General features: G+C 35.8%; 24 non-coding genes across 24 annotated transcripts; all 24 read left to right on the top strand.

The window, feature by feature from the left end:
- Positions 1-215: 215 nt before the first annotated feature.
- Positions 216-408, top strand: LOC143061140 (U2 spliceosomal RNA). The gene has a single exon (XR_012974321.1). It is a non-coding gene; the product is annotated as a U2 spliceosomal RNA (small nuclear RNA).
- A 987-nt stretch (positions 409-1,395) lies between these two features.
- On the top strand, positions 1,396-1,588 carry LOC143061151 (U2 spliceosomal RNA). Its single transcript, XR_012974332.1, has one exon. It is a non-coding gene; the product is annotated as a U2 spliceosomal RNA (small nuclear RNA).
- A 988-nt stretch (positions 1,589-2,576) lies between these two features.
- LOC143061160 (U2 spliceosomal RNA) lies at positions 2,577-2,769 on the top strand. Its single transcript, XR_012974340.1, has one exon. It is a non-coding gene; the product is annotated as a U2 spliceosomal RNA (small nuclear RNA).
- A 988-nt stretch (positions 2,770-3,757) lies between these two features.
- On the top strand, positions 3,758-3,950 carry LOC143061161 (U2 spliceosomal RNA). The gene has a single exon (XR_012974341.1). It is a non-coding gene; the product is annotated as a U2 spliceosomal RNA (small nuclear RNA).
- A 989-nt stretch (positions 3,951-4,939) lies between these two features.
- Positions 4,940-5,132, top strand: LOC143061129 (U2 spliceosomal RNA). The gene has a single exon (XR_012974311.1). It is a non-coding gene; the product is annotated as a U2 spliceosomal RNA (small nuclear RNA).
- A 988-nt stretch (positions 5,133-6,120) lies between these two features.
- LOC143061130 (U2 spliceosomal RNA) lies at positions 6,121-6,313 on the top strand. The gene has a single exon (XR_012974312.1). It is a non-coding gene; the product is annotated as a U2 spliceosomal RNA (small nuclear RNA).
- A 988-nt stretch (positions 6,314-7,301) lies between these two features.
- Positions 7,302-7,494, top strand: LOC143061131 (U2 spliceosomal RNA). Its single transcript, XR_012974313.1, has one exon. It is a non-coding gene; the product is annotated as a U2 spliceosomal RNA (small nuclear RNA).
- A 988-nt stretch (positions 7,495-8,482) lies between these two features.
- LOC143061132 (U2 spliceosomal RNA) lies at positions 8,483-8,675 on the top strand. Its single transcript, XR_012974314.1, has one exon. It is a non-coding gene; the product is annotated as a U2 spliceosomal RNA (small nuclear RNA).
- Positions 8,676-9,663: 988 nt separating this feature from the next.
- On the top strand, positions 9,664-9,856 carry LOC143061133 (U2 spliceosomal RNA). The gene has a single exon (XR_012974315.1). It is a non-coding gene; the product is annotated as a U2 spliceosomal RNA (small nuclear RNA).
- A 988-nt stretch (positions 9,857-10,844) lies between these two features.
- On the top strand, positions 10,845-11,037 carry LOC143061134 (U2 spliceosomal RNA). The gene has a single exon (XR_012974316.1). It is a non-coding gene; the product is annotated as a U2 spliceosomal RNA (small nuclear RNA).
- A 988-nt stretch (positions 11,038-12,025) lies between these two features.
- On the top strand, positions 12,026-12,218 carry LOC143061135 (U2 spliceosomal RNA). Its single transcript, XR_012974317.1, has one exon. It is a non-coding gene; the product is annotated as a U2 spliceosomal RNA (small nuclear RNA).
- Positions 12,219-13,206: 988 nt separating this feature from the next.
- On the top strand, positions 13,207-13,399 carry LOC143061136 (U2 spliceosomal RNA). The gene has a single exon (XR_012974318.1). It is a non-coding gene; the product is annotated as a U2 spliceosomal RNA (small nuclear RNA).
- Positions 13,400-14,387: 988 nt separating this feature from the next.
- On the top strand, positions 14,388-14,580 carry LOC143061137 (U2 spliceosomal RNA). Its single transcript, XR_012974319.1, has one exon. It is a non-coding gene; the product is annotated as a U2 spliceosomal RNA (small nuclear RNA).
- Positions 14,581-15,568: 988 nt separating this feature from the next.
- On the top strand, positions 15,569-15,761 carry LOC143061138 (U2 spliceosomal RNA). The gene has a single exon (XR_012974320.1). It is a non-coding gene; the product is annotated as a U2 spliceosomal RNA (small nuclear RNA).
- A 988-nt stretch (positions 15,762-16,749) lies between these two features.
- Positions 16,750-16,942, top strand: LOC143061141 (U2 spliceosomal RNA). The gene has a single exon (XR_012974322.1). It is a non-coding gene; the product is annotated as a U2 spliceosomal RNA (small nuclear RNA).
- A 988-nt stretch (positions 16,943-17,930) lies between these two features.
- LOC143061142 (U2 spliceosomal RNA) lies at positions 17,931-18,123 on the top strand. The gene has a single exon (XR_012974323.1). It is a non-coding gene; the product is annotated as a U2 spliceosomal RNA (small nuclear RNA).
- A 988-nt stretch (positions 18,124-19,111) lies between these two features.
- On the top strand, positions 19,112-19,304 carry LOC143061143 (U2 spliceosomal RNA). The gene has a single exon (XR_012974324.1). It is a non-coding gene; the product is annotated as a U2 spliceosomal RNA (small nuclear RNA).
- Positions 19,305-20,292: 988 nt separating this feature from the next.
- Positions 20,293-20,485, top strand: LOC143061144 (U2 spliceosomal RNA). The gene has a single exon (XR_012974325.1). It is a non-coding gene; the product is annotated as a U2 spliceosomal RNA (small nuclear RNA).
- A 988-nt stretch (positions 20,486-21,473) lies between these two features.
- Positions 21,474-21,666, top strand: LOC143061145 (U2 spliceosomal RNA). The gene has a single exon (XR_012974326.1). It is a non-coding gene; the product is annotated as a U2 spliceosomal RNA (small nuclear RNA).
- Positions 21,667-22,654: 988 nt separating this feature from the next.
- LOC143061146 (U2 spliceosomal RNA) lies at positions 22,655-22,847 on the top strand. The gene has a single exon (XR_012974327.1). It is a non-coding gene; the product is annotated as a U2 spliceosomal RNA (small nuclear RNA).
- A 988-nt stretch (positions 22,848-23,835) lies between these two features.
- Positions 23,836-24,028, top strand: LOC143061147 (U2 spliceosomal RNA). Its single transcript, XR_012974328.1, has one exon. It is a non-coding gene; the product is annotated as a U2 spliceosomal RNA (small nuclear RNA).
- A 988-nt stretch (positions 24,029-25,016) lies between these two features.
- LOC143061148 (U2 spliceosomal RNA) lies at positions 25,017-25,209 on the top strand. The gene has a single exon (XR_012974329.1). It is a non-coding gene; the product is annotated as a U2 spliceosomal RNA (small nuclear RNA).
- A 988-nt stretch (positions 25,210-26,197) lies between these two features.
- On the top strand, positions 26,198-26,390 carry LOC143061149 (U2 spliceosomal RNA). The gene has a single exon (XR_012974330.1). It is a non-coding gene; the product is annotated as a U2 spliceosomal RNA (small nuclear RNA).
- A 988-nt stretch (positions 26,391-27,378) lies between these two features.
- Positions 27,379-27,571, top strand: LOC143061150 (U2 spliceosomal RNA). Its single transcript, XR_012974331.1, has one exon. It is a non-coding gene; the product is annotated as a U2 spliceosomal RNA (small nuclear RNA).
- Positions 27,572-27,612: the final 41 nt, after the last annotated feature.

A 27,612-nucleotide genomic window follows, 5' to 3' on the forward strand; every position in this document is an offset into this window, starting at 1 on the left:
TCGTATTTCACAAGCCGCTTTTTATTTTCACACCCGTTTTGTCATGCAGAAATCGTTTCATGCTGTCAGGTATTTGAAGCAAATCAAGATCTCGTGTTTCGTGTGCTTTTTGTATATAAATTTGCAAAATTTGTGTAGCTTTGGTTAAAATTAAAACACCGTGTTTGAGTAAGAAATAGGATTTGTAGGCTTTGGAAACTCGGAAAGATTTGAGTATCGCTTCTCGGCCTTTTGGCTAAGATCAAAGTGTAGTATCTGTTCTTATCAGCTTAATATCTGATACGTACCCCATGTGGGTACTTCGATATTAAACTGATTTTTGCAACTAGGTGAGATGTTAGGTGCTTGCACCGCTCTTGCCACGAGTTGGCCTGGTATTGCAGTACCTCCAGGATCGGCTCACTCCCCTGTTTGGGGAGAAAATTAAAATAGAAAAATAGCTTTCCCTTCAATAGCCTGCGAAACAGCCCCAGTAAAATATTCTCTAATGCTTTTCACTGAGCACTACATGTGTACTTTTTCTATATATCTTTCTTATTTAAGGAGTTTGCGTAAATTGTATAGTTTTACTCATTGTTGTAAATCATTCTACTTCTCGTGCATGTAAAATAAGTTGCATTTTCTTTTTTTTTTTTTTTTTATGTCTGTTCTCTAAAAAGTTCTTTTCTTTTCTTGTAATGTAATATTTTTGTTGTCGCTTGCTTGTATTTATAACAGCACATGTCAGTGTATTAATGTATTCTCGTTCCTAAAAAGAAACTCTATAAATTTTTAGCGTTACGGAAAAACGCGGGGAAAAGAATTACGTCCCCTTCTACTGTTTCAATCATCGTTAATAGCGACGTCGCCTCAGAACGAGGGCAAACGATGGAAACTGCAGTCGGCCGGTAAGTTTTTTCCTCCTTCTAAAATTTATTTAAAAATTGCTGTACCGGTCAATTCCTTTAAAAAATAGAACAGGTGAACTGTTTATGTTTGTGTCAACTAAACGAGACAGTGAAAAGTCCGTGCTGATTGTGAAAAAGCGTTGAATTTATTTTCTGATTAATGAAATTTCCTAGGCTTTAAAAACTGCGTTCGTCGGACCTAGGATGAATCAACATGATCATGTTATTTCGTTCGATTAAGATTAAATACGTAAACGTATGATATACGTTTAAAAATGTATTCTCGCGACTTGTCGTATTTCACAAGCCGCTTTTTATTTTCACACCCGTTTTGTCATGCAGAAATCGTTTCATGCTGTCAGGTATTTGAAGCAAATCAAGATCTCGTGTTTCGTGTGCTTTTTGTATATAAATTTGCAAAATTTGTGTAGCTTTGGTTAAAATTAAAACACCGTGTTTGAGTAAGAAATAGGATTTGTAGGCTTTGGAAACTCGGAAAGATTTGAGTATCGCTTCTCGGCCTTTTGGCTAAGATCAAAGTGTAGTATCTGTTCTTATCAGCTTAATATCTGATACGTACCCCATGTGGGTACTTCGATATTAAACTGATTTTTGCAACTAGGTGAGATGTTAGGTGCTTGCACCGCTCTTGCCACGAGTTGGCCTGGTATTGCAGTACCTCCAGGATCGGCTCACTCCCCTGTTTGGGGAGAAAATTAAAATAGAAAAATAGCTTTCCCTTCAATAGCCTGCGAAACAGCCCCAGTAAAATATTCTCTAATGCTTTTCACTGAGCACTACATGTGTACTTTTTCTATATATCTTTCTTATTTAAGGAGTTTGCGTAAATTGTATAGTTTTACTCATTGTTGTAAATCATTCTACTTCTCGTGCATGTAAAATAAGTTGCATTTTCTTTTTTTTTTTTTTTTTTATGTCTGTTCTCTAAAAAGTTCTTTTCTTTTCTTGTAATGTAATATTTTTGTTGTCGCTTGCTTGTATTTATAACAGCACATGTCAGTGTATTAATGTATTCTCGTTCCTAAAAAGAAACTCTATAAATTTTTAGCGTTACGGAAAAACGCGGGGAAAAGAATTACGTCCCCTTCTACTGTTTCAATCATCGTTAATAGCGACGTCGCCTCAGAACGAGGGCAAACGATGGAAACTGCAGTCGGCCGGTAAGTTTTTTCCTCCTTCTAAAATTTATTTAAAAATTGCTGTACCGGTCAATTCCTTTAAAAAATAGAACAGGTGAACTGTTTATGTTTGTGTCAACTAAACGAGACAGTGAAAAGTCCGTGCTGATTGTGAAAAAGCGTTGAATTTATTTTCTGATTAATGAAATTTCCTAGGCTTTAAAAACTGCGTTCGTCGGACCTAGGATGAATCAACATGATCATGTTATTTCGTTCGATTAAGATTAAATACGTAAACGTATGATATACGTTTAAAAATGTATTCTCGCGACTTGTCGTATTTCACAAGCCGCTTTTTATTTTCACACCCGTTTTGTCATGCAGAAATCGTTTCATGCTGTCAGGTATTTGAAGCAAATCAAGATCTCGTGTTTCGTGTGCTTTTTGTATATAAATTTGCAAAATTTGTGTAGCTTTGGTTAAAATTAAAACACCGTGTTTGAGTAAGAAATAGGATTTGTAGGCTTTGGAAACTCGGAAAGATTTGAGTATCGCTTCTCGGCCTTTTGGCTAAGATCAAAGTGTAGTATCTGTTCTTATCAGCTTAATATCTGATACGTACCCCATGTGGGTACTTCGATATTAAACTGATTTTTGCAACTAGGTGAGATGTTAGGTGCTTGCACCGCTCTTGCCACGAGTTGGCCTGGTATTGCAGTACCTCCAGGATCGGCTCACTCCCCTGTTTGGGGAGAAAATTAAAATAGAAAAATAGCTTTCCCTTCAATAGCCTGCGAAACAGCCCCAGTAAAATATTCTCTAATGCTTTTCACTGAGCACTACATGTGTACTTTTTCTATATATCTTTCTTATTTAAGGAGTTTGCGTAAATTGTATAGTTTTACTCATTGTTGTAAATCATTCTACTTCTCGTGCATGTAAAATAAGTTGCATTTTCTTTTTTTTTTTTTTTTTTATGTCTGTTCTCTAAAAAGTTCTTTTCTTTTCTTGTAATGTAATATTTTTGTTGTCGCTTGCTTGTATTTATAACAGCACATGTCAGTGTATTAATGTATTCTCGTTCCTAAAAAGAAACTCTATAAATTTTTAGCGTTACGGAAAAACGCGGGGAAAAGAATTACGTCCCCTTCTACTGTTTCAATCATCGTTAATAGCGACGTCGCCTCAGAACGAGGGCAAACGATGGAAACTGCAGTCGGCCGGTAAGTTTTTTCCTCCTTCTAAAATTTATTTAAAAATTGCTGTACCGGTCAATTCCTTTAAAAAATAGAACAGGTGAACTGTTTATGTTTGTGTCAACTAAACGAGACAGTGAAAAGTCCGTGCTGATTGTGAAAAAGCGTTGAATTTATTTTCTGATTAATGAAATTTCCTAGGCTTTAAAAACTGCGTTCGTCGGACCTAGGATGAATCAACATGATCATGTTATTTCGTTCGATTAAGATTAAATACGTAAACGTATGATATACGTTTAAAAATGTATTCTCGCGACTTGTCGTATTTCACAAGCCGCTTTTTATTTTCACACCCGTTTTGTCATGCAGAAATCGTTTCATGCTGTCAGGTATTTGAAGCAAATCAAGATCTCGTGTTTCGTGTGCTTTTTGTATATAAATTTGCAAAATTTGTGTAGCTTTGGTTAAAATTAAAACACCGTGTTTGAGTAAGAAATAGGATTTGTAGGCTTTGGAAACTCGGAAAGATTTGAGTATCGCTTCTCGGCCTTTTGGCTAAGATCAAAGTGTAGTATCTGTTCTTATCAGCTTAATATCTGATACGTACCCCATGTGGGTACTTCGATATTAAACTGATTTTTGCAACTAGGTGAGATGTTAGGTGCTTGCACCGCTCTTGCCACGAGTTGGCCTGGTATTGCAGTACCTCCAGGATCGGCTCACTCCCCTGTTTGGGGAGAAAATTAAAATAGAAAAATAGCTTTCCCTTCAATAGCCTGCGAAACAGCCCCAGTAAAATATTCTCTAATGCTTTTCACTGAGCACTACATGTGTACTTTTTCTATATATCTTTCTTATTTAAGGAGTTTGCGTAAATTGTATAGTTTTACTCATTGTTGTAAATCATTCTACTTCTCGTGCATGTAAAATAAGTTGCATTTTCTTTTTTTTTTTTTTTTTTTATGTCTGTTCTCTAAAAAGTTCTTTTCTTTTCTTGTAATGTAATATTTTTGTTGTCGCTTGCTTGTATTTATAACAGCACATGTCAGTGTATTAATGTATTCTCGTTCCTAAAAAGAAACTCTATAAATTTTTAGCGTTACGGAAAAACGCGGGGAAAAGAATTACGTCCCCTTCTACTGTTTCAATCATCGTTAATAGCGACGTCGCCTCAGAACGAGGGCAAACGATGGAAACTGCAGTCGGCCGGTAAGTTTTTTCCTCCTTCTAAAATTTATTTAAAAATTGCTGTACCGGTCAATTCCTTTAAAAAATAGAACAGGTGAACTGTTTATGTTTGTGTCAACTAAACGAGACAGTGAAAAGTCCGTGCTGATTGTGAAAAAGCGTTGAATTTATTTTCTGATTAATGAAATTTCCTAGGCTTTAAAAACTGCGTTCGTCGGACCTAGGATGAATCAACATGATCATGTTATTTCGTTCGATTAAGATTAAATACGTAAACGTATGATATACGTTTAAAAATGTATTCTCGCGACTTGTCGTATTTCACAAGCCGCTTTTTATTTTCACACCCGTTTTGTCATGCAGAAATCGTTTCATGCTGTCAGGTATTTGAAGCAAATCAAGATCTCGTGTTTCGTGTGCTTTTTGTATATAAATTTGCAAAATTTGTGTAGCTTTGGTTAAAATTAAAACACCGTGTTTGAGTAAGAAATAGGATTTGTAGGCTTTGGAAACTCGGAAAGATTTGAGTATCGCTTCTCGGCCTTTTGGCTAAGATCAAAGTGTAGTATCTGTTCTTATCAGCTTAATATCTGATACGTACCCCATGTGGGTACTTCGATATTAAACTGATTTTTGCAACTAGGTGAGATGTTAGGTGCTTGCACCGCTCTTGCCACGAGTTGGCCTGGTATTGCAGTACCTCCAGGATCGGCTCACTCCCCTGTTTGGGGAGAAAATTAAAATAGAAAAATAGCTTTCCCTTCAATAGCCTGCGAAACAGCCCCAGTAAAATATTCTCTAATGCTTTTCACTGAGCACTACATGTGTACTTTTTCTATATATCTTTCTTATTTAAGGAGTTTGCGTAAATTGTATAGTTTTACTCATTGTTGTAAATCATTCTACTTCTCGTGCATGTAAAATAAGTTGCATTTTCTTTTTTTTTTTTTTTTTTATGTCTGTTCTCTAAAAAGTTCTTTTCTTTTCTTGTAATGTAATATTTTTGTTGTCGCTTGCTTGTATTTATAACAGCACATGTCAGTGTATTAATGTATTCTCGTTCCTAAAAAGAAACTCTATAAATTTTTAGCGTTACGGAAAAACGCGGGGAAAAGAATTACGTCCCCTTCTACTGTTTCAATCATCGTTAATAGCGACGTCGCCTCAGAACGAGGGCAAACGATGGAAACTGCAGTCGGCCGGTAAGTTTTTTCCTCCTTCTAAAATTTATTTAAAAATTGCTGTACCGGTCAATTCCTTTAAAAAATAGAACAGGTGAACTGTTTATGTTTGTGTCAACTAAACGAGACAGTGAAAAGTCCGTGCTGATTGTGAAAAAGCGTTGAATTTATTTTCTGATTAATGAAATTTCCTAGGCTTTAAAAACTGCGTTCGTCGGACCTAGGATGAATCAACATGATCATGTTATTTCGTTCGATTAAGATTAAATACGTAAACGTATGATATACGTTTAAAAATGTATTCTCGCGACTTGTCGTATTTCACAAGCCGCTTTTTATTTTCACACCCGTTTTGTCATGCAGAAATCGTTTCATGCTGTCAGGTATTTGAAGCAAATCAAGATCTCGTGTTTCGTGTGCTTTTTGTATATAAATTTGCAAAATTTGTGTAGCTTTGGTTAAAATTAAAACACCGTGTTTGAGTAAGAAATAGGATTTGTAGGCTTTGGAAACTCGGAAAGATTTGAGTATCGCTTCTCGGCCTTTTGGCTAAGATCAAAGTGTAGTATCTGTTCTTATCAGCTTAATATCTGATACGTACCCCATGTGGGTACTTCGATATTAAACTGATTTTTGCAACTAGGTGAGATGTTAGGTGCTTGCACCGCTCTTGCCACGAGTTGGCCTGGTATTGCAGTACCTCCAGGATCGGCTCACTCCCCTGTTTGGGGAGAAAATTAAAATAGAAAAATAGCTTTCCCTTCAATAGCCTGCGAAACAGCCCCAGTAAAATATTCTCTAATGCTTTTCACTGAGCACTACATGTGTACTTTTTCTATATATCTTTCTTATTTAAGGAGTTTGCGTAAATTGTATAGTTTTACTCATTGTTGTAAATCATTCTACTTCTCGTGCATGTAAAATAAGTTGCATTTTCTTTTTTTTTTTTTTTTTTATGTCTGTTCTCTAAAAAGTTCTTTTCTTTTCTTGTAATGTAATATTTTTGTTGTCGCTTGCTTGTATTTATAACAGCACATGTCAGTGTATTAATGTATTCTCGTTCCTAAAAAGAAACTCTATAAATTTTTAGCGTTACGGAAAAACGCGGGGAAAAGAATTACGTCCCCTTCTACTGTTTCAATCATCGTTAATAGCGACGTCGCCTCAGAACGAGGGCAAACGATGGAAACTGCAGTCGGCCGGTAAGTTTTTTCCTCCTTCTAAAATTTATTTAAAAATTGCTGTACCGGTCAATTCCTTTAAAAAATAGAACAGGTGAACTGTTTATGTTTGTGTCAACTAAACGAGACAGTGAAAAGTCCGTGCTGATTGTGAAAAAGCGTTGAATTTATTTTCTGATTAATGAAATTTCCTAGGCTTTAAAAACTGCGTTCGTCGGACCTAGGATGAATCAACATGATCATGTTATTTCGTTCGATTAAGATTAAATACGTAAACGTATGATATACGTTTAAAAATGTATTCTCGCGACTTGTCGTATTTCACAAGCCGCTTTTTATTTTCACACCCGTTTTGTCATGCAGAAATCGTTTCATGCTGTCAGGTATTTGAAGCAAATCAAGATCTCGTGTTTCGTGTGCTTTTTGTATATAAATTTGCAAAATTTGTGTAGCTTTGGTTAAAATTAAAACACCGTGTTTGAGTAAGAAATAGGATTTGTAGGCTTTGGAAACTCGGAAAGATTTGAGTATCGCTTCTCGGCCTTTTGGCTAAGATCAAAGTGTAGTATCTGTTCTTATCAGCTTAATATCTGATACGTACCCCATGTGGGTACTTCGATATTAAACTGATTTTTGCAACTAGGTGAGATGTTAGGTGCTTGCACCGCTCTTGCCACGAGTTGGCCTGGTATTGCAGTACCTCCAGGATCGGCTCACTCCCCTGTTTGGGGAGAAAATTAAAATAGAAAAATAGCTTTCCCTTCAATAGCCTGCGAAACAGCCCCAGTAAAATATTCTCTAATGCTTTTCACTGAGCACTACATGTGTACTTTTTCTATATATCTTTCTTATTTAAGGAGTTTGCGTAAATTGTATAGTTTTACTCATTGTTGTAAATCATTCTACTTCTCGTGCATGTAAAATAAGTTGCATTTTCTTTTTTTTTTTTTTTTTTATGTCTGTTCTCTAAAAAGTTCTTTTCTTTTCTTGTAATGTAATATTTTTGTTGTCGCTTGCTTGTATTTATAACAGCACATGTCAGTGTATTAATGTATTCTCGTTCCTAAAAAGAAACTCTATAAATTTTTAGCGTTACGGAAAAACGCGGGGAAAAGAATTACGTCCCCTTCTACTGTTTCAATCATCGTTAATAGCGACGTCGCCTCAGAACGAGGGCAAACGATGGAAACTGCAGTCGGCCGGTAAGTTTTTTCCTCCTTCTAAAATTTATTTAAAAATTGCTGTACCGGTCAATTCCTTTAAAAAATAGAACAGGTGAACTGTTTATGTTTGTGTCAACTAAACGAGACAGTGAAAAGTCCGTGCTGATTGTGAAAAAGCGTTGAATTTATTTTCTGATTAATGAAATTTCCTAGGCTTTAAAAACTGCGTTCGTCGGACCTAGGATGAATCAACATGATCATGTTATTTCGTTCGATTAAGATTAAATACGTAAACGTATGATATACGTTTAAAAATGTATTCTCGCGACTTGTCGTATTTCACAAGCCGCTTTTTATTTTCACACCCGTTTTGTCATGCAGAAATCGTTTCATGCTGTCAGGTATTTGAAGCAAATCAAGATCTCGTGTTTCGTGTGCTTTTTGTATATAAATTTGCAAAATTTGTGTAGCTTTGGTTAAAATTAAAACACCGTGTTTGAGTAAGAAATAGGATTTGTAGGCTTTGGAAACTCGGAAAGATTTGAGTATCGCTTCTCGGCCTTTTGGCTAAGATCAAAGTGTAGTATCTGTTCTTATCAGCTTAATATCTGATACGTACCCCATGTGGGTACTTCGATATTAAACTGATTTTTGCAACTAGGTGAGATGTTAGGTGCTTGCACCGCTCTTGCCACGAGTTGGCCTGGTATTGCAGTACCTCCAGGATCGGCTCACTCCCCTGTTTGGGGAGAAAATTAAAATAGAAAAATAGCTTTCCCTTCAATAGCCTGCGAAACAGCCCCAGTAAAATATTCTCTAATGCTTTTCACTGAGCACTACATGTGTACTTTTTCTATATATCTTTCTTATTTAAGGAGTTTGCGTAAATTGTATAGTTTTACTCATTGTTGTAAATCATTCTACTTCTCGTGCATGTAAAATAAGTTGCATTTTCTTTTTTTTTTTTTTTTTTATGTCTGTTCTCTAAAAAGTTCTTTTCTTTTCTTGTAATGTAATATTTTTGTTGTCGCTTGCTTGTATTTATAACAGCACATGTCAGTGTATTAATGTATTCTCGTTCCTAAAAAGAAACTCTATAAATTTTTAGCGTTACGGAAAAACGCGGGGAAAAGAATTACGTCCCCTTCTACTGTTTCAATCATCGTTAATAGCGACGTCGCCTCAGAACGAGGGCAAACGATGGAAACTGCAGTCGGCCGGTAAGTTTTTTCCTCCTTCTAAAATTTATTTAAAAATTGCTGTACCGGTCAATTCCTTTAAAAAATAGAACAGGTGAACTGTTTATGTTTGTGTCAACTAAACGAGACAGTGAAAAGTCCGTGCTGATTGTGAAAAAGCGTTGAATTTATTTTCTGATTAATGAAATTTCCTAGGCTTTAAAAACTGCGTTCGTCGGACCTAGGATGAATCAACATGATCATGTTATTTCGTTCGATTAAGATTAAATACGTAAACGTATGATATACGTTTAAAAATGTATTCTCGCGACTTGTCGTATTTCACAAGCCGCTTTTTATTTTCACACCCGTTTTGTCATGCAGAAATCGTTTCATGCTGTCAGGTATTTGAAGCAAATCAAGATCTCGTGTTTCGTGTGCTTTTTGTATATAAATTTGCAAAATTTGTGTAGCTTTGGTTAAAATTAAAACACCGTGTTTGAGTAAGAAATAGGATTTGTAGGCTTTGGAAACTCGGAAAGATTTGAGTATCGCTTCTCGGCCTTTTGGCTAAGATCAAAGTGTAGTATCTGTTCTTATCAGCTTAATATCTGATACGTACCCCATGTGGGTACTTCGATATTAAACTGATTTTTGCAACTAGGTGAGATGTTAGGTGCTTGCACCGCTCTTGCCACGAGTTGGCCTGGTATTGCAGTACCTCCAGGATCGGCTCACTCCCCTGTTTGGGGAGAAAATTAAAATAGAAAAATAGCTTTCCCTTCAATAGCCTGCGAAACAGCCCCAGTAAAATATTCTCTAATGCTTTTCACTGAGCACTACATGTGTACTTTTTCTATATATCTTTCTTATTTAAGGAGTTTGCGTAAATTGTATAGTTTTACTCATTGTTGTAAATCATTCTACTTCTCGTGCATGTAAAATAAGTTGCATTTTCTTTTTTTTTTTTTTTTTTATGTCTGTTCTCTAAAAAGTTCTTTTCTTTTCTTGTAATGTAATATTTTTGTTGTCGCTTGCTTGTATTTATAACAGCACATGTCAGTGTATTAATGTATTCTCGTTCCTAAAAAGAAACTCTATAAATTTTTAGCGTTACGGAAAAACGCGGGGAAAAGAATTACGTCCCCTTCTACTGTTTCAATCATCGTTAATAGCGACGTCGCCTCAGAACGAGGGCAAACGATGGAAACTGCAGTCGGCCGGTAAGTTTTTTCCTCCTTCTAAAATTTATTTAAAAATTGCTGTACCGGTCAATTCCTTTAAAAAATAGAACAGGTGAACTGTTTATGTTTGTGTCAACTAAACGAGACAGTGAAAAGTCCGTGCTGATTGTGAAAAAGCGTTGAATTTATTTTCTGATTAATGAAATTTCCTAGGCTTTAAAAACTGCGTTCGTCGGACCTAGGATGAATCAACATGATCATGTTATTTCGTTCGATTAAGATTAAATACGTAAACGTATGATATACGTTTAAAAATGTATTCTCGCGACTTGTCGTATTTCACAAGCCGCTTTTTATTTTCACACCCGTTTTGTCATGCAGAAATCGTTTCATGCTGTCAGGTATTTGAAGCAAATCAAGATCTCGTGTTTCGTGTGCTTTTTGTATATAAATTTGCAAAATTTGTGTAGCTTTGGTTAAAATTAAAACACCGTGTTTGAGTAAGAAATAGGATTTGTAGGCTTTGGAAACTCGGAAAGATTTGAGTATCGCTTCTCGGCCTTTTGGCTAAGATCAAAGTGTAGTATCTGTTCTTATCAGCTTAATATCTGATACGTACCCCATGTGGGTACTTCGATATTAAACTGATTTTTGCAACTAGGTGAGATGTTAGGTGCTTGCACCGCTCTTGCCACGAGTTGGCCTGGTATTGCAGTACCTCCAGGATCGGCTCACTCCCCTGTTTGGGGAGAAAATTAAAATAGAAAAATAGCTTTCCCTTCAATAGCCTGCGAAACAGCCCCAGTAAAATATTCTCTAATGCTTTTCACTGAGCACTACATGTGTACTTTTTCTATATATCTTTCTTATTTAAGGAGTTTGCGTAAATTGTATAGTTTTACTCATTGTTGTAAATCATTCTACTTCTCGTGCATGTAAAATAAGTTGCATTTTCTTTTTTTTTTTTTTTTTTATGTCTGTTCTCTAAAAAGTTCTTTTCTTTTCTTGTAATGTAATATTTTTGTTGTCGCTTGCTTGTATTTATAACAGCACATGTCAGTGTATTAATGTATTCTCGTTCCTAAAAAGAAACTCTATAAATTTTTAGCGTTACGGAAAAACGCGGGGAAAAGAATTACGTCCCCTTCTACTGTTTCAATCATCGTTAATAGCGACGTCGCCTCAGAACGAGGGCAAACGATGGAAACTGCAGTCGGCCGGTAAGTTTTTTCCTCCTTCTAAAATTTATTTAAAAATTGCTGTACCGGTCAATTCCTTTAAAAAATAGAACAGGTGAACTGTTTATGTTTGTGTCAACTAAACGAGACAGTGAAAAGTCCGTGCTGATTGTGAAAAAGCGTTGAATTTATTTTCTGATTAATGAAATTTCCTAGGCTTTAAAAACTGCGTTCGTCGGACCTAGGATGAATCAACATGATCATGTTATTTCGTTCGATTAAGATTAAATACGTAAACGTATGATATACGTTTAAAAATGTATTCTCGCGACTTGTCGTATTTCACAAGCCGCTTTTTATTTTCACACCCGTTTTGTCATGCAGAAATCGTTTCATGCTGTCAGGTATTTGAAGCAAATCAAGATCTCGTGTTTCGTGTGCTTTTTGTATATAAATTTGCAAAATTTGTGTAGCTTTGGTTAAAATTAAAACACCGTGTTTGAGTAAGAAATAGGATTTGTAGGCTTTGGAAACTCGGAAAGATTTGAGTATCGCTTCTCGGCCTTTTGGCTAAGATCAAAGTGTAGTATCTGTTCTTATCAGCTTAATATCTGATACGTACCCCATGTGGGTACTTCGATATTAAACTGATTTTTGCAACTAGGTGAGATGTTAGGTGCTTGCACCGCTCTTGCCACGAGTTGGCCTGGTATTGCAGTACCTCCAGGATCGGCTCACTCCCCTGTTTGGGGAGAAAATTAAAATAGAAAAATAGCTTTCCCTTCAATAGCCTGCGAAACAGCCCCAGTAAAATATTCTCTAATGCTTTTCACTGAGCACTACATGTGTACTTTTTCTATATATCTTTCTTATTTAAGGAGTTTGCGTAAATTGTATAGTTTTACTCATTGTTGTAAATCATTCTACTTCTCGTGCATGTAAAATAAGTTGCATTTTCTTTTTTTTTTTTTTTTTTATGTCTGTTCTCTAAAAAGTTCTTTTCTTTTCTTGTAATGTAATATTTTTGTTGTCGCTTGCTTGTATTTATAACAGCACATGTCAGTGTATTAATGTATTCTCGTTCCTAAAAAGAAACTCTATAAATTTTTAGCGTTACGGAAAAACGCGGGGAAAAGAATTACGTCCCCTTCTACTGTTTCAATCATCGTTAATAGCGACGTCGCCTCAGAACGAGGGCAAACGATGGAAACTGCAGTCGGCCGGTAAGTTTTTTCCTCCTTCTAAAATTTATTTAAAAATTGCTGTACCGGTCAATTCCTTTAAAAAATAGAACAGGTGAACTGTTTATGTTTGTGTCAACTAAACGAGACAGTGAAAAGTCCGTGCTGATTGTGAAAAAGCGTTGAATTTATTTTCTGATTAATGAAATTTCCTAGGCTTTAAAAACTGCGTTCGTCGGACCTAGGATGAATCAACATGATCATGTTATTTCGTTCGATTAAGATTAAATACGTAAACGTATGATATACGTTTAAAAATGTATTCTCGCGACTTGTCGTATTTCACAAGCCGCTTTTTATTTTCACACCCGTTTTGTCATGCAGAAATCGTTTCATGCTGTCAGGTATTTGAAGCAAATCAAGATCTCGTGTTTCGTGTGCTTTTTGTATATAAATTTGCAAAATTTGTGTAGCTTTGGTTAAAATTAAAACACCGTGTTTGAGTAAGAAATAGGATTTGTAGGCTTTGGAAACTCGGAAAGATTTGAGTATCGCTTCTCGGCCTTTTGGCTAAGATCAAAGTGTAGTATCTGTTCTTATCAGCTTAATATCTGATACGTACCCCATGTGGGTACTTCGATATTAAACTGATTTTTGCAACTAGGTGAGATGTTAGGTGCTTGCACCGCTCTTGCCACGAGTTGGCCTGGTATTGCAGTACCTCCAGGATCGGCTCACTCCCCTGTTTGGGGAGAAAATTAAAATAGAAAAATAGCTTTCCCTTCAATAGCCTGCGAAACAGCCCCAGTAAAATATTCTCTAATGCTTTTCACTGAGCACTACATGTGTACTTTTTCTATATATCTTTCTTATTTAAGGAGTTTGCGTAAATTGTATAGTTTTACTCATTGTTGTAAATCATTCTACTTCTCGTGCATGTAAAATAAGTTGCATTTTCTTTTTTTTTTTTTTTTTTATGTCTGTTCTCTAAAAAGTTCTTTTCTTTTCTTGTAATGTAATATTTTTGTTGTCGCTTGCTTGTATTTATAACAGCACATGTCAGTGTATTAATGTATTCTCGTTCCTAAAAAGAAACTCTATAAATTTTTAGCGTTACGGAAAAACGCGGGGAAAAGAATTACGTCCCCTTCTACTGTTTCAATCATCGTTAATAGCGACGTCGCCTCAGAACGAGGGCAAACGATGGAAACTGCAGTCGGCCGGTAAGTTTTTTCCTCCTTCTAAAATTTATTTAAAAATTGCTGTACCGGTCAATTCCTTTAAAAAATAGAACAGGTGAACTGTTTATGTTTGTGTCAACTAAACGAGACAGTGAAAAGTCCGTGCTGATTGTGAAAAAGCGTTGAATTTATTTTCTGATTAATGAAATTTCCTAGGCTTTAAAAACTGCGTTCGTCGGACCTAGGATGAATCAACATGATCATGTTATTTCGTTCGATTAAGATTAAATACGTAAACGTATGATATACGTTTAAAAATGTATTCTCGCGACTTGTCGTATTTCACAAGCCGCTTTTTATTTTCACACCCGTTTTGTCATGCAGAAATCGTTTCATGCTGTCAGGTATTTGAAGCAAATCAAGATCTCGTGTTTCGTGTGCTTTTTGTATATAAATTTGCAAAATTTGTGTAGCTTTGGTTAAAATTAAAACACCGTGTTTGAGTAAGAAATAGGATTTGTAGGCTTTGGAAACTCGGAAAGATTTGAGTATCGCTTCTCGGCCTTTTGGCTAAGATCAAAGTGTAGTATCTGTTCTTATCAGCTTAATATCTGATACGTACCCCATGTGGGTACTTCGATATTAAACTGATTTTTGCAACTAGGTGAGATGTTAGGTGCTTGCACCGCTCTTGCCACGAGTTGGCCTGGTATTGCAGTACCTCCAGGATCGGCTCACTCCCCTGTTTGGGGAGAAAATTAAAATAGAAAAATAGCTTTCCCTTCAATAGCCTGCGAAACAGCCCCAGTAAAATATTCTCTAATGCTTTTCACTGAGCACTACATGTGTACTTTTTCTATATATCTTTCTTATTTAAGGAGTTTGCGTAAATTGTATAGTTTTACTCATTGTTGTAAATCATTCTACTTCTCGTGCATGTAAAATAAGTTGCATTTTCTTTTTTTTTTTTTTTTTTATGTCTGTTCTCTAAAAAGTTCTTTTCTTTTCTTGTAATGTAATATTTTTGTTGTCGCTTGCTTGTATTTATAACAGCACATGTCAGTGTATTAATGTATTCTCGTTCCTAAAAAGAAACTCTATAAATTTTTAGCGTTACGGAAAAACGCGGGGAAAAGAATTACGTCCCCTTCTACTGTTTCAATCATCGTTAATAGCGACGTCGCCTCAGAACGAGGGCAAACGATGGAAACTGCAGTCGGCCGGTAAGTTTTTTCCTCCTTCTAAAATTTATTTAAAAATTGCTGTACCGGTCAATTCCTTTAAAAAATAGAACAGGTGAACTGTTTATGTTTGTGTCAACTAAACGAGACAGTGAAAAGTCCGTGCTGATTGTGAAAAAGCGTTGAATTTATTTTCTGATTAATGAAATTTCCTAGGCTTTAAAAACTGCGTTCGTCGGACCTAGGATGAATCAACATGATCATGTTATTTCGTTCGATTAAGATTAAATACGTAAACGTATGATATACGTTTAAAAATGTATTCTCGCGACTTGTCGTATTTCACAAGCCGCTTTTTATTTTCACACCCGTTTTGTCATGCAGAAATCGTTTCATGCTGTCAGGTATTTGAAGCAAATCAAGATCTCGTGTTTCGTGTGCTTTTTGTATATAAATTTGCAAAATTTGTGTAGCTTTGGTTAAAATTAAAACACCGTGTTTGAGTAAGAAATAGGATTTGTAGGCTTTGGAAACTCGGAAAGATTTGAGTATCGCTTCTCGGCCTTTTGGCTAAGATCAAAGTGTAGTATCTGTTCTTATCAGCTTAATATCTGATACGTACCCCATGTGGGTACTTCGATATTAAACTGATTTTTGCAACTAGGTGAGATGTTAGGTGCTTGCACCGCTCTTGCCACGAGTTGGCCTGGTATTGCAGTACCTCCAGGATCGGCTCACTCCCCTGTTTGGGGAGAAAATTAAAATAGAAAAATAGCTTTCCCTTCAATAGCCTGCGAAACAGCCCCAGTAAAATATTCTCTAATGCTTTTCACTGAGCACTACATGTGTACTTTTTCTATATATCTTTCTTATTTAAGGAGTTTGCGTAAATTGTATAGTTTTACTCATTGTTGTAAATCATTCTACTTCTCGTGCATGTAAAATAAGTTGCATTTTCTTTTTTTTTTTTTTTTTTATGTCTGTTCTCTAAAAAGTTCTTTTCTTTTCTTGTAATGTAATATTTTTGTTGTCGCTTGCTTGTATTTATAACAGCACATGTCAGTGTATTAATGTATTCTCGTTCCTAAAAAGAAACTCTATAAATTTTTAGCGTTACGGAAAAACGCGGGGAAAAGAATTACGTCCCCTTCTACTGTTTCAATCATCGTTAATAGCGACGTCGCCTCAGAACGAGGGCAAACGATGGAAACTGCAGTCGGCCGGTAAGTTTTTTCCTCCTTCTAAAATTTATTTAAAAATTGCTGTACCGGTCAATTCCTTTAAAAAATAGAACAGGTGAACTGTTTATGTTTGTGTCAACTAAACGAGACAGTGAAAAGTCCGTGCTGATTGTGAAAAAGCGTTGAATTTATTTTCTGATTAATGAAATTTCCTAGGCTTTAAAAACTGCGTTCGTCGGACCTAGGATGAATCAACATGATCATGTTATTTCGTTCGATTAAGATTAAATACGTAAACGTATGATATACGTTTAAAAATGTATTCTCGCGACTTGTCGTATTTCACAAGCCGCTTTTTATTTTCACACCCGTTTTGTCATGCAGAAATCGTTTCATGCTGTCAGGTATTTGAAGCAAATCAAGATCTCGTGTTTCGTGTGCTTTTTGTATATAAATTTGCAAAATTTGTGTAGCTTTGGTTAAAATTAAAACACCGTGTTTGAGTAAGAAATAGGATTTGTAGGCTTTGGAAACTCGGAAAGATTTGAGTATCGCTTCTCGGCCTTTTGGCTAAGATCAAAGTGTAGTATCTGTTCTTATCAGCTTAATATCTGATACGTACCCCATGTGGGTACTTCGATATTAAACTGATTTTTGCAACTAGGTGAGATGTTAGGTGCTTGCACCGCTCTTGCCACGAGTTGGCCTGGTATTGCAGTACCTCCAGGATCGGCTCACTCCCCTGTTTGGGGAGAAAATTAAAATAGAAAAATAGCTTTCCCTTCAATAGCCTGCGAAACAGCCCCAGTAAAATATTCTCTAATGCTTTTCACTGAGCACTACATGTGTACTTTTTCTATATATCTTTCTTATTTAAGGAGTTTGCGTAAATTGTATAGTTTTACTCATTGTTGTAAATCATTCTACTTCTCGTGCATGTAAAATAAGTTGCATTTTCTTTTTTTTTTTTTTTTTTATGTCTGTTCTCTAAAAAGTTCTTTTCTTTTCTTGTAATGTAATATTTTTGTTGTCGCTTGCTTGTATTTATAACAGCACATGTCAGTGTATTAATGTATTCTCGTTCCTAAAAAGAAACTCTATAAATTTTTAGCGTTACGGAAAAACGCGGGGAAAAGAATTACGTCCCCTTCTACTGTTTCAATCATCGTTAATAGCGACGTCGCCTCAGAACGAGGGCAAACGATGGAAACTGCAGTCGGCCGGTAAGTTTTTTCCTCCTTCTAAAATTTATTTAAAAATTGCTGTACCGGTCAATTCCTTTAAAAAATAGAACAGGTGAACTGTTTATGTTTGTGTCAACTAAACGAGACAGTGAAAAGTCCGTGCTGATTGTGAAAAAGCGTTGAATTTATTTTCTGATTAATGAAATTTCCTAGGCTTTAAAAACTGCGTTCGTCGGACCTAGGATGAATCAACATGATCATGTTATTTCGTTCGATTAAGATTGAATACGTAAACGTATGATATACGTTTAAAAATGTATTCTCGCGACTTGTCGTATTTCACAAGCCGCTTTTTATTTTCACACCCGTTTTGTCATGCAGAAATCGTTTCATGCTGTCAGGTATTTGAAGCAAATCAAGATCTCGTGTTTCGTGTGCTTTTTGTATATAAATTTGCAAAATTTGTGTAGCTTTGGTTAAAATTAAAACACCGTGTTTGAGTAAGAAATAGGATTTGTAGGCTTTGGAAACTCGGAAAGATTTGAGTATCGCTTCTCGGCCTTTTGGCTAAGATCAAAGTGTAGTATCTGTTCTTATCAGCTTAATATCTGATACGTACCCCATGTGGGTACTTCGATATTAAACTGATTTTTGCAACTAGGTGAGATGTTAGGTGCTTGCACCGCTCTTGCCACGAGTTGGCCTGGTATTGCAGTACCTCCAGGATCGGCTCACTCCCCTGTTTGGGGAGAAAATTAAAATAGAAAAATAGCTTTCCCTTCAATAGCCTGCGAAACAGCCCCAGTAAAATATTCTCTAATGCTTTTCACTGAGCACTACATGTGTACTTTTTCTATATATCTTTCTTATTTAAGGAGTTTGCGTAAATTGTATAGTTTTACTCATTGTTGTAAATCATTCTACTTCTCGTGCATGTAAAATAAGTTGCATTTTCTTTTTTTTTTTTTTTTTTATGTCTGTTCTCTAAAAAGTTCTTTTCTTTTCTTGTAATGTAATATTTTTGTTGTCGCTTGCTTGTATTTATAACAGCACATGTCAGTGTATTAATGTATTCTCGTTCCTAAAAAGAAACTCTATAAATTTTTAGCGTTACGGAAAAACGCGGGGAAAAGAATTACGTCCCCTTCTACTGTTTCAATCATCGTTAATAGCGACGTCGCCTCAGAACGAGGGCAAACGATGGAAACTGCAGTCGGCCGGTAAGTTTTTTCCTCCTTCTAAAATTTATTTAAAAATTGCTGTACCGGTCAATTCCTTTAAAAAATAGAACAGGTGAACTGTTTATGTTTGTGTCAACTAAACGAGACAGTGAAAAGTCCGTGCTGATTGTGAAAAAGCGTTGAATTTATTTTCTGATTAATGAAATTTCCTAGGCTTTAAAAACTGCGTTCGTCGGACCTAGGATGAATCAACATGATCATGTTATTTCGTTCGATTAAGATTAAATACGTAAACGTATGATATACGTTTAAAAATGTATTCTCGCGACTTGTCGTATTTCACAAGCCGCTTTTTATTTTCACACCCGTTTTGTCATGCAGAAATCGTTTCATGCTGTCAGGTATTTGAAGCAAATCAAGATCTCGTGTTTCGTGTGCTTTTTGTATATAAATTTGCAAAATTTGTGTAGCTTTGGTTAAAATTAAAACACCGTGTTTGAGTAAGAAATAGGATTTGTAGGCTTTGGAAACTCGGAAAGATTTGAGTATCGCTTCTCGGCCTTTTGGCTAAGATCAAAGTGTAGTATCTGTTCTTATCAGCTTAATATCTGATACGTACCCCATGTGGGTACTTCGATATTAAACTGATTTTTGCAACTAGGTGAGATGTTAGGTGCTTGCACCGCTCTTGCCACGAGTTGGCCTGGTATTGCAGTACCTCCAGGATCGGCTCACTCCCCTGTTTGGGGAGAAAATTAAAATAGAAAAATAGCTTTCCCTTCAATAGCCTGCGAAACAGCCCCAGTAAAATATTCTCTAATGCTTTTCACTGAGCACTACATGTGTACTTTTTCTATATATCTTTCTTATTTAAGGAGTTTGCGTAAATTGTATAGTTTTACTCATTGTTGTAAATCATTCTACTTCTCGTGCATGTAAAATAAGTTGCATTTTCTTTTTTTTTTTTTTTTTTATGTCTGTTCTCTAAAAAGTTCTTTTCTTTTCTTGTAATGTAATATTTTTGTTGTCGCTTGCTTGTATTTATAACAGCACATGTCAGTGTATTAATGTATTCTCGTTCCTAAAAAGAAACTCTATAAATTTTTAGCGTTACGGAAAAACGCGGGGAAAAGAATTACGTCCCCTTCTACTGTTTCAATCATCGTTAATAGCGACGTCGCCTCAGAACGAGGGCAAACGATGGAAACTGCAGTCGGCCGGTAAGTTTTTTCCTCCTTCTAAAATTTATTTAAAAATTGCTGTACCGGTCAATTCCTTTAAAAAATAGAACAGGTGAACTGTTTATGTTTGTGTCAACTAAACGAGACAGTGAAAAGTCCGTGCTGATTGTGAAAAAGCGTTGAATTTATTTTCTGATTAATGAAATTTCCTAGGCTTTAAAAACTGCGTTCGTCGGACCTAGGATGAATCAACATGATCATGTTATTTCGTTCGATTAAGATTAAATACGTAAACGTATGATATACGTTTAAAAATGTATTCTCGCGACTTGTCGTATTTCACAAGCCGCTTTTTATTTTCACACCCGTTTTGTCATGCAGAAATCGTTTCATGCTGTCAGGTATTTGAAGCAAATCAAGATCTCGTGTTTCGTGTGCTTTTTGTATATAAATTTGCAAAATTTGTGTAGCTTTGGTTAAAATTAAAACACCGTGTTTGAGTAAGAAATAGGATTTGTAGGCTTTGGAAACTCGGAAAGATTTGAGTATCGCTTCTCGGCCTTTTGGCTAAGATCAAAGTGTAGTATCTGTTCTTATCAGCTTAATATCTGATACGTACCCCATGTGGGTACTTCGATATTAAACTGATTTTTGCAACTAGGTGAGATGTTAGGTGCTTGCACCGCTCTTGCCACGAGTTGGCCTGGTATTGCAGTACCTCCAGGATCGGCTCACTCCCCTGTTTGGGGAGAAAATTAAAATAGAAAAATAGCTTTCCCTTCAATAGCCTGCGAAACAGCCCCAGTAAAATATTCTCTAATGCTTTTCACTGAGCACTACATGTGTACTTTTTCTATATATCTTTCTTATTTAAGGAGTTTGCGTAAATTGTATAGTTTTACTCATTGTTGTAAATCATTCTACTTCTCGTGCATGTAAAATAAGTTGCATTTTCTTTTTTTTTTTTTTTTTTATGTCTGTTCTCTAAAAAGTTCTTTTCTTTTCTTGTAATGTAATATTTTTGTTGTCGCTTGCTTGTATTTATAACAGCACATGTCAGTGTATTAATGTATTCTCGTTCCTAAAAAGAAACTCTATAAATTTTTAGCGTTACGGAAAAACGCGGGGAAAAGAATTACGTCCCCTTCTACTGTTTCAATCATCGTTAATAGCGACGTCGCCTCAGAACGAGGGCAAACGATGGAAACTGCAGTCGGCCGGTAAGTTTTTTCCTCCTTCTAAAATTTATTTAAAAATTGCTGTACCGGTCAATTCCTTTAAAAAATAGAACAGGTGAACTGTTTATGTTTGTGTCAACTAAACGAGACAGTGAAAAGTCCGTGCTGATTGTGAAAAAGCGTTGAATTTATTTTCTGATTAATGAAATTTCCTAGGCTTTAAAAACTGCGTTCGTCGGACCTAGGATGAATCAACATGATCATGTTATTTCGTTCGATTAAGATTAAATACGTAAACGTATGATATACGTTTAAAAATGTATTCTCGCGACTTGTCGTATTTCACAAGCCGCTTTTTATTTTCACACCCGTTTTGTCATGCAGAAATCGTTTCATGCTGTCAGGTATTTGAAGCAAATCAAGATCTCGTGTTTCGTGTGCTTTTTGTATATAAATTTGCAAAATTTGTGTAGCTTTGGTTAAAATTAAAACACCGTGTTTGAGTAAGAAATAGGATTTGTAGGCTTTGGAAACTCGGAAAGATTTGAGTATCGCTTCTCGGCCTTTTGGCTAAGATCAAAGTGTAGTATCTGTTCTTATCAGCTTAATATCTGATACGTACCCCATGTGGGTACTTCGATATTAAACTGATTTTTGCAACTAGGTGAGATGTTAGGTGCTTGCACCGCTCTTGCCACGAGTTGGCCTGGTATTGCAGTACCTCCAGGATCGGCTCACTCCCCTGTTTGGGGAGAAAATTAAAATAGAAAAATAGCTTTCCCTTCAATAGCCTGCGAAACAGCCCCAGTAAAATATTCTCTAATGCTTTTCACTGAGCACTACATGTGTACTTTTTCTATATATCTTTCTTATTTAAGGAGTTTGCGTAAATTGTATAGTTTTACTCATTGTTGTAAATCATTCTACTTCTCGTGCATGTAAAATAAGTTGCATTTTCTTTTTTTTTTTTTTTTTTATGTCTGTTCTCTAAAAAGTTCTTTTCTTTTCTTGTAATGTAATATTTTTGTTGTCGCTTGCTTGTATTTATAACAGCACATGTCAGTGTATTAATGTATTCTCGTTCCTAAAAAGAAACTCTATAAATTTTTAGCGTTACGGAAAAACGCGGGGAAAAGAATTACGTCCCCTTCTACTGTTTCAATCATCGTTAATAGCGACGTCGCCTCAGAACGAGGGCAAACGATGGAAACTGCAGTCGGCCGGTAAGTTTTTTCCTCCTTCTAAAATTTATTTAAAAATTGCTGTACCGGTCAATTCCTTTAAAAAATAGAACAGGTGAACTGTTTATGTTTGTGTCAACTAAACGAGACAGTGAAAAGTCCGTGCTGATTGTGAAAAAGCGTTGAATTTATTTTCTGATTAATGAAATTTCCTAGGCTTTAAAAACTGCGTTCGTCGGACCTAGGATGAATCAACATGATCATGTTATTTCGTTCGATTAAGATTAAATACGTAAACGTATGATATACGTTTAAAAATGTATTCTCGCGACTTGTCGTATTTCACAAGCCGCTTTTTATTTTCACACCCGTTTTGTCATGCAGAAATCGTTTCATGCTGTCAGGTATTTGAAGCAAATCAAGATCTCGTGTTTCGTGTGCTTTTTGTATATAAATTTGCAAAATTTGTGTAGCTTTGGTTAAAATTAAAACACCGTGTTTGAGTAAGAAATAGGATTTGTAGGCTTTGGAAACTCGGAAAGATTTGAGTATCGCTTCTCGGCCTTTTGGCTAAGATCAAAGTGTAGTATCTGTTCTTATCAGCTTAATATCTGATACGTACCCCATGTGGGTACTTCGATATTAAACTGATTTTTGCAACTAGGTGAGATGTTAGGTGCTTGCACCGCTCTTGCCACGAGTTGGCCTGGTATTGCAGTACCTCCAGGATCGGCTCACTCCCCTGTTTGGGGAGAAAATTAAAATAGAAAAATAGCTTTCCCTTCAATAGCCTGCGAAACAGCCCCAGTAAAATATTCTCTAATGCTTTTCACTGAGCACTACATGTGTACTTTTTCTATATATCTTTCTTATTTAAGGAGTTTGCGTAAATTGTATAGTTTTACTCATTGTTGTAAATCATTCTACTTCTCGTGCATGTAAAATAAGTTGCATTTTCTTTTTTTTTTTTTTTTTTATGTCTGTTCTCTAAAAAGTTCTTTTCTTTTCTTGTAATGTAATATTTTTGTTGTCGCTTGCTTGTATTTATAACAGCACATGTCAGTGTATTAATGTATTCTCGTTCCTAAAAAGAAACTCTATAAATTTTTAGCGTTACGGAAAAACGCGGGGAAAAGAATTACGTCCCCTTCTACTGTTTCAATCATCGTTAATAGCGACGTCGCCTCAGAACGAGGGCAAACGATGGAAACTGCAGTCGGCCGGTAAGTTTTTTCCTCCTTCTAAAATTTATTTAAAAATTGCTGTACCGGTCAATTCCTTTAAAAAATAGAACAGGTGAACTGTTTATGTTTGTGTCAACTAAACGAGACAGTGAAAAGTCCGTGCTGATTGTGAAAAAGCGTTGAATTTATTTTCTGATTAATGAAATTTCCTAGGCTTTAAAAACTGCGTTCGTCGGACCTAGGATGAATCAACATGATCATGTTATTTCGTTCGATTAAGATTAAATACGTAAACGTATGATATACGTTTAAAAATGTATTCTCGCGACTTGTCGTATTTCACAAGCCGCTTTTTATTTTCACACCCGTTTTGTCATGCAGAAATCGTTTCATGCTGTCAGGTATTTGAAGCAAATCAAGATCTCGTGTTTCGTGTGCTTTTTGTATATAAATTTGCAAAATTTGTGTAGCTTTGGTTAAAATTAAAACACCGTGTTTGAGTAAGAAATAGGATTTGTAGGCTTTGGAAACTCGGAAAGATTTGAGTATCGCTTCTCGGCCTTTTGGCTAAGATCAAAGTGTAGTATCTGTTCTTATCAGCTTAATATCTGATACGTACCCCATGTGGGTACTTCGATATTAAACTGATTTTTGCAACTAGGTGAGATGTTAGGTGCTTGCACCGCTCTTGCCACGAGTTGGCCTGGTATTGCAGTACCTCCAGGATCGGCTCACTCCCCTGTTTGGGGAGAAAATTAAAATAGAAAAATAGCTTTCCCTTCAATAGCCTGCGAAACAGCCCCAGTAAAATATTCTCTAATGCTTTTCACTGAGCACTACATGTGTACTTTTTCTATATATCTTTCTTATTTAAGGAGTTTGCGTAAATTGTATAGTTTTACTCATTGTTGTAAATCATTCTACTTCTCGTGCATGTAAAATAAGTTGCATTTTCTTTTTTTTTTTTTTTTTTATGTCTGTTCTCTAAAAAGTTCTTTTCTTTTCTTGTAATGTAATATTTTTGTTGTCGCTTGCTTGTATTTATAACAGCACATGTCAGTGTATTAATGTATTCTCGTTCCTAAAAAGAAACTCTATAAATTTTTAGCGTTACGGAAAAACGCGGGGAAAAGAATTACGTCCCCTTCTACTGTTTCAATCATCGTTAATAGCGACGTCGCCTCAGAACGAGGGCAAACGATGGAAACTGCAGTCGGCCGGTAAGTTTTTTCCTCCTTCTAAAATTTATTTAAAAATTGCTGTACCGGTCAATTCCTTTAAAAAATAGAACAGGTGAACTGTTTATGTTTGTGTCAACTAAACGAGACAGTGAAAAGTCCGTGCTGATTGTGAAAAAGCGTTGAATTTATTTTCTGATTAATGAAATTTCCTAGGCTTTAAAAACTGCGTTCGTCGGACCTAGGATGAATCAACATGATCATGTTATTTCGTTCGATTAAGATTAAATACGTAAACGTATGATATACGTTTAAAAATGTATTCTCGCGACTTGTCGTATTTCACAAGCCGCTTTTTATTTTCACACCCGTTTTGTCATGCAGAAATCGTTTCATGCTGTCAGGTATTTGAAGCAAATCAAGATCTCGTGTTTCGTGTGCTTTTTGTATATAAATTTGCAAAATTTGTGTAGCTTTGGTTAAAATTAAAACACCGTGTTTGAGTAAGAAATAGGATTTGTAGGCTTTGGAAACTCGGAAAGATTTGAGTATCGCTTCTCGGCCTTTTGGCTAAGATCAAAGTGTAGTATCTGTTCTTATCAGCTTAATATCTGATACGTACCCCATGTGGGTACTTCGATATTAAACTGATTTTTGCAACTAGGTGAGATGTTAGGTGCTTGCACCGCTCTTGCCACGAGTTGGCCTGGTATTGCAGTACCTCCAGGATCGGCTCACTCCCCTGTTTGGGGAGAAAATTAAAATAGAAAAATAGCTTTCCCTTCAATAGCCTGCGAAACAGCCCCAGTAAAATATTCTCTAATGCTTTTCACTGAGCACTACATGTGTACTTTTTCTATATATCTTTCTTATTTAAGGAGTTTGCGTAAATTGTATAGTTTTACTCATTGTTGTAAATCATTCTACTTCTCGTGCATGTAAAATAAGTTGCATTTTCTTTTTTTTTTTTTTTTTTATGTCTGTTCTCTAAAAAGTTCTTTTCTTTTCTTGTAATGTAATATTTTTGTTGTCGCTTGCTTGTATTTATAACAGCACATGTCAGTGTATTAATGTATTCTCGTTCCTAAAAAGAAACTCTATAAATTTTTAGCGTTACGGAAAAACGCGGGGAAAAGAATTACGTCCCCTTCTACTGTTTCAATCATCGTTAATAGCGACGTCGCCTCAGAACGAGGGCAAACGATGGAAACTGCAGTCGGCCGGTAAGTTTTTTCCTCCTTCTAAAATTTATTTAAAAATTGCTGTACCGGTCAATTCCTTTAAAAAATAGAACAGGTGAACTGTTTATGTTTGTGTCAACTAAACGAGACAGTGAAAAGTCCGTGCTGATTGTGAAAAAGCGTTGAATTTATTTTCTGATTAATGAAATTTCCTAGGCTTTAAAAACTGCGTTCGTCGGACCTAGGATGAATCAACATGATCATGTTATTTCGTTCGATTAAGATTAAATACGTAAACGTATGATATACGTTTAAAAATGTATTCTCGCGACTTGTCGTATTTCACAAGCCGCTTTTTATTTTCACACCCGTTTTGTCATGCAGAAATCGTTTCATGCTGTCAGGTATTTGAAGCAAATCAAGATCTCGTGTTTCGTGTGCTTTTTGTATATAAATTTGCAAAATTTGTGTAGCTTTGGTTAAAATTAAAACACCGTGTTTGAGTAAGAAATAGGATTTGTAGGCTTTGGAAACTCGGAAAGATTTGAGTATCGCTTCTCGGCCTTTTGGCTAAGATCAAAGTGTAGTATCTGTTCTTATCAGCTTAATATCTGATACGTACCCCATGTGGGTACTTCGATATTAAACTGATTTTTGCAACTAGGTGAGATGTTAGGTGCTTGCACCGCTCTTGCCACGAGTTGGCCTGGTATTGCAGTACCTCCAGGATCGGCTCACTCCCCTGTTTGGGGAGAAAATTAAAATAGAAAAATAGCTTTCCCTTCAATAGCCTGCGAAACAGCCCCAGTAAAATATTCTCTAATGCTTTTCACTGAGCACTACATGTGTACTTTTTCTATATATCTTTCTTATTTAAGGAGTTTGCGTAAATTGTATAGTTTTACTCATTGTTGTAAATCATTCTACTTCTCGTGCATGTAAAATAAGTTGCATTTTCTTTTTTTTTTTTTTTTTTATGTCTGTTCTCTAAAAAGTTCTTTTCTTTTCTTGTAATGTAATATTTTTGTTGTCGCTTGCTTGTATTTATAACAGCACATGTCAGTGTATTAATGTATTCTCGTTCCTAAAAAGAAACTCTATAAATTTTTAGCGTTACGGAAAAACGCGGGGAAAAGAATTACGTCCCCTTCTACTGTTTCAATCATCGTTAATAGCGACGTCGCCTCAGAACGAGGGCAAACGATGGAAACTGCAGTCGGCCGGTAAGTTTTTTCCTCCTTCTAAAATTTATTTAAAAATTGCTGTACCGGTCAATTCCTTTAAAAAATAGAACAGGTGAACTGTTTATGTTTGTGTCAACTAAACGAGACAGTGAAAAGTCCGTGCTGATTGTGAAAAAGCGTTGAATTTATTTTCTGATTAATGAAATTTCCTAGGCTTTAAAAACTGCGTTCGTCGGACCTAGGATGAATCAACATGATCATGTTATTTCGTTCGATTAAGATTAAATACGTAAACGTATGATATACGTTTAAAAATGTATTCTCGCGACTTGTCGTATTTCACAAGCCGCTTTTTATTTTCACACCCGTTTTGTCATGCAGAAATCGTTTCATGCTGTCAGGTATTTGAAGCAAATCAAGATCTCGTGTTTCGTGTGCTTTTTGTATATAAATTTGCAAAATTTGTGTAGCTTTGGTTAAAATTAAAACACCGTGTTTGAGTAAGAAATAGGATTTGTAGGCTTTGGAAACTCGGAAAGATTTGAGTATCGCTTCTCGGCCTTTTGGCTAAGATCAAAGTGTAGTATCTGTTCTTATCAGCTTAATATCTGATACGTACCCCATGTGGGTACTTCGATATTAAACTGATTTTTGCAACTAGGTGAGATGTTAGGTGCTTGCACCGCTCTTGCCACGAGTTGGCCTGGTATTGCAGTACCTCCAGGATCGGCTCACTCCCCTGTTTGGGGAGAAAATTAAAATAGAAAAATAGCTTTCCCTT

This window comes from Mytilus galloprovincialis, unplaced genomic scaffold, assembly GCF_965363235.1.
Source record: "Mytilus galloprovincialis unplaced genomic scaffold, xbMytGall1.hap1.1 HAP1_SCAFFOLD_232, whole genome shotgun sequence".
NCBI classification, from domain to species: domain Eukaryota; kingdom Metazoa; phylum Mollusca; class Bivalvia; order Mytilida; family Mytilidae; genus Mytilus; species Mytilus galloprovincialis.